At 40.4% G+C, this 5,155-nt stretch overlaps 1 non-coding gene across 1 annotated transcript; it reads left to right on the forward strand.

The window, feature by feature from the left end:
• The first annotated feature begins 3,185 nt into the window (after positions 1–3,185).
• Positions 3,186–3,292, forward strand: LOC120875771. Its single transcript, XR_005724070.1, has one exon. It is a non-coding gene; the product is annotated as a U6 spliceosomal RNA (small nuclear RNA).
• The last annotated feature ends 1,863 nt before the right edge of the window (positions 3,293–5,155 follow it).

Raw genomic sequence — 5,155 nt, forward strand, 5'->3', positions numbered from 1 at the left:
AGATTACTAAAAGTTCCCAGAGCAAATTCATGTCTGGTCCCATGAAGAAAGAAGAAGCAAACAGAGGTAGCCAAGAAGAGAATGGGGAGAAAAAGCCAAAAAAGAAGGTGAAAAGAAACAGCAACTTACAGAGGCAGGAAGAAGAGGAAGAGAGGAAAACGGGAGGCACTTGAGATAGAGACTCTCAGGGAAGGAGATTATGCCCCAGGATAGCATTTCCCAAAAGCTCTAGGAAGTAGTCTTTCAGCAAAAAGAGTTTCTACGGTTTTCATTTGTTATACAGAATCATGGGTCTTTCCTCCATTTTTGTTGTCTTCACTCAGCCACTCACCTCAAATACACAGCTCTCACAAAATCTGTGACAGGAGGCTAACATGCATGACAATCTCATGTAGACACACACAGAGCAGAATACCAATGCGAGACAGTTAGCAAGAATGGAAGAGTTCAGTACTTCTGGCTTAGAAAGCTCTCAATTCTTAACTTAATATTCTGAGCAAGATGCCTTTCTGCTGCCTCTCTGGATCGACTTCCTACCCTGCTCCCTGGTGCAGGCAATGTGTGCTTAGTTGCTCAGTCATATCCAGCTCTTTGAGACCTCATGGACTGTCGCCTGCCAGGCTCTTCAGCCCATGGGGATTCTCTAGGCTAGAATACTAGAGTGGGTTTTCATGTCCTCCTCCAGGGGATCTTCCCAACCCAGAGATCGAACCCAGGTCTCCCACATTGCAGGTAGATTCTTTACTGTCTGAGCCACCAGGGAAGTCTGGTGCAGGCAATAAGGAGATGAATTATTTGTGGAGAATTGGAAAATTTGACAATAAGAATAAACCAACCAAAAGTCAATTCAGTTCAGTTCAATTCAGTCGCTCAGTCATGTCCGACTCTCTGCAACCCCATGAATCGCAGCACGCCACGCCTCCCTGTCCATCAGCACCTCCCAGAGTTCACTCAAACTCACGTCCATTGAGTCGGTGATGCTATCCGGCCATCTCATTCTCTGTCGTCCCCTTCTCCTCCTGCCCCCAATCCCTCCCAACATCAGAGTCTTTTCCAGTGAGTCAGCTCTTCACATGAAGTGGCCAAAGTACTGGAGTTTCAGCTTTAGCATCATTCCTTCCAAAGGACACCCAGGACTGATCTCCTGGCAGTCCAAGGGACTCTCAAGAGTCTTCTCCAACACCACAATTCAAAAGCATCAATTCTTCGGCACTCAGCTTTCTTCACAGTCCAACTCTCACATCCATACATGACTACTGGAAAAACCATAGTCTTGACTAGACAGACCTTTGTTGGCAAAGTAATGTCTCTGCTTTTGAATATGCTGTCTAGGTTGGTCATAACTTTCCTTCCAAGGAGTAAGTGTCTTAATTTCATGGCTGCAGTCACCATCTGCAGTGATTATGGAGCCCAAAACAATAAAGTCTGACACTGTTTCCACTGTTTCCCCATCTATTTCCCATAAAGTGATGGGACCAGATGCCATGATCTTCGTTTTCTGAATGTTGAGCTTTAAGCCAACTTTTTCACTCTCCTCTTTCACTTTCATCAAGAAGCTATTTAGTTCCTCTTCACTTTCTGCCATAAACAATCAGCATTTTATTAAAACATGGCTAAAAATCTAAAACCAAGAAATGCTACAGTTTTAATAATAGGTTTGTGGGCCTCAAATTCTCTCTCTCACCACCTTTCTTTAATAAATATTGTATTCTACATAGAAGTTAACTTCTATGACAGCTTCCAGTCCTGCTGTCATCCCTGACACACAGAGACCCAGGGAGAGGTACTTCTTTCCACAATAAATTTTAGGGGTCCAGAGTCAGTGGTCTGTGCTATTACAAGAGCAATTCTTGCCTCCAGCCCCCAGAGTACTACATATCTCATTTAAAGAGCAAATTAGAAAAAGCAATTGTCAAGGGGAAAAATTAAAACTTAAGTGACATAAATTCTGCCATTCTGTATGATCACATGGAATTTTTAACTCATGCTTAAAATTTAAAGCAGTAAAACAGTGCAATTATAATGTTTTGTTTGATAAATGCAAAGTTAATACATGAAATATTTTACTGAATTTAAACTTTAAAATTATCACTTATATTAAGAATTGTTAACTATATTTATTATAAAACTTAAGGGTGAATCAATAATTATGATTGATTATTCACATGGTTATTGTTGAAAATAATTTTGTCCTATATGAGCAAGGCTAAGGGTATTAAAAATTATCTGTTCTGGGTGTCAAAAATGCCTGGTATACCATTACCTCTTTGGAGCACATAACCGTCTCCTCTGCTCTCTGGCTTCTGACTGGGTTCTTACTGGACCACTGGTGGGGATCAGGAAAGAAAAAGAGCAAGAGCGGAGCATTTATCTCTTCCTTTCCTTGCAGACTTGCCCAACTCTGGCAACATCCTTTGACATTTCTCCCCAGCTTTATTGAAATATGATTGACAAATAAGCAGTGTATAAATTTAAGGTGCACTGGTGGTCCAGTGGTTGAGAATCCACCTTGCAGTACAGGGGACACCGGTTTGATCTCTGGTCCGGGAGGATCCCACATGCCGGGGAGCAGCTGGGATTTTTATGCCACTATTACTGTGCTCTAGACCCTGACAGCCACAACTACTGAGCCCTTGCGCTGCAACTACTGAAGCCTGTGCACCTAGAGCCTGTGCTCCGCAACAAGAGAATCATTGCAATGAGAAGCCCACACACCACATGAAGAGTAGCTCCCACTCACTGTAACTAAAGAAAGCTTGTGTGCAGCAGAAAAGACCCATCACAGCCAAAAAACATATATAAATATTTTTCCCAAAAAAAACTTAAGGTGCACAACATGATCTTTGGAAATATGTATACATTGTGAAATGATGCCCCCAATCAAGTGAATTTACCTATGCATCACCTCACGTATTTACTTTGTGTGTGTGTATGGTGAGAACACTTAAGATCTATTCTCTTGGCAACTCTCAAATACATGATACAATATTATTAACTATAGTCACCATGCTGAACATCAGATCTTGAAAACTTATTCATCTTGCATAAGTGAAATTTAGTACTATTTGACCAGTATCTCCCCATTTCCCCTACCCTCCTGCCCCTGACAACCACAGTTCTACCCTTTTTTTCTGAGTAAGTTTATTTTAGATACTACAAATAAGTAAGATTAAATGATGTTTGTCATGCTCACTTTGGCAGCACATATACTAAAATTGGAATGATACAGAGAAGATTAGCATGGCCCCTGCATAAGGATGACATGCAAATTCATGAAGCATTCTATATTTTTTAAAAAAATGTTGTTTGTCTTTTGGTGTCTGGTTTATTCCACTTAGCATAATGTCCTCTAGAATCATCCACTTTGTCACAAATGATAGGATTTCCTTCTTTTTCATGGCTGAATAGTAATCTACTGTATGAAGTGAAGTGAAGTGAAGTGAAGTGAAGTTGCTCAGTTGTGTCCGACTCTTTGCAACCCCATGGACTGTAGCCTACCAGGCTCCTCTGTCCATGGGATTCTCCAGGCAAGAATACTGGAGTGGGTTACCATTTCCTTCTCCAGGGGATCTTCCCAACCCAGGGATCTAACTCGGGTCTCCTGCATTGGAGGCAGACGCTTTAACCTCTGAGCCACCAGGGAAAGACCTGTATAATATTCCAATATATTATATCCACTGTATAATATTCCAATATACCACATTTCTTTATCCACCTACCCATAGATGGCCATTGAGGCTGTTTCCATATCTTGGTTACTGTGAATAATGATGCAGTGACATAGAGATATGACTACAGTGATGTCATTTCCTTCAGATATACATTAGAAGTGGAGTTGCTGAATTATATGGTGGTTATTTCTTTAAGTTTTTTTTTTTTAAGGAATCTCCATACTGTTTTCCAAATGGCTATACCAGTTTACATTCCCGCTAACCTTTGACTTTGGCCAAAGTCATTCTTTCCCCATCTGACCCATTCTCTCCCTCTCTCTCTCCTTCTCTCAATTGTGATTATTACCTGCTCATTCAGACCCAGGGATGGAGAGGCAATGCCCTAAATTCCTTAATAGCCTGAGGATACCACACTATCCCCCGTAATTTCTGGATATCCTGTCTATACCTTTAAACATTTAGTTTTATTTAAACTCTCTGAAAATTACCCACTTTGTAGGAGTCAACTATTTTCCGCTAAGACCCTAACTAATATATATTCTTACTTCTTATAAATCCAATTTTCATCAAAACTCTTCATTATCCTAGATCTCAAATGGAAAATTTTCTCCTCCTTAAATATGTATATTCCAATTCCATAGGATCTTAGGATCCTGGGAATGGAGTAGCTGATATCAGTTGCTTAATTACACTTTCAATATTCAGAGTACAGTACATGTGCACTTGGCTGATGACCTGCTGCAGCAGAGCCTCTGTACATCACTTCCCTTCTCCAAAGTTTGCCAGTCACCTTGTAAAAATAACAACACTGGACAAATTGGCTCATTTAGCACAACATCTCCCTCCACAAAAATCACTATCACTTTTCTGCATCTCCCCAAATTAGGATCTAAGAGTTCACCAGTCAACCCACATCTAAAAATTAAACTTATACATTCTGAGATTAACCAAAGCCTTTTAAAAGGGCTAATCTTAATCTTTCCCAAAAAAGGCAATGCCAAAGAATGTTCAAACTACCACACAATTGCACTCATCTTACATGCTAGCAAAGTAATGCTCAAAATTCTCCAAGCCAGGCTTCAACAGTATGTGAACTATGAACTTCCAGATGTTCAAGCTGGATTTAGAAAAAGTAGAGGAACCAGAGATCAAATTGCCAACATCCACTGGATCATCAAAAAAGCAAGAGAAATCCAGTAAAACATCTACTTCTGCTTTAATGACTATGCCAAAGTCTTTGACTGTGTGGATCACAACAAACTATGGAAAATTCTTAAAGAGATGAGAATACCAGACCACCTGACCTGTCTCCCAAGAAATCTGTATGCAAGTCCAGAAGCAACAGTAAGAACTGGACATGAACAGACTGGTTTCAAATCAGGAAAGAAGTACATCAAGGCTGTATATTGTCACCCTGCTTATTTAATTTATATGCAGAGTACATCATGTGAAATGCTGGGCTGGATGAAGCACAAGCTGGAATC

This window comes from Oryx dammah, unplaced genomic scaffold (assembly GCF_014754425.2).
Source record: "Oryx dammah isolate SB20612 unplaced genomic scaffold, SCBI_Odam_1.1 HiC_scaffold_16, whole genome shotgun sequence".
In the NCBI taxonomy this organism is placed as follows: Eukaryota; Metazoa; Chordata; class Mammalia; order Artiodactyla; family Bovidae; genus Oryx; species Oryx dammah.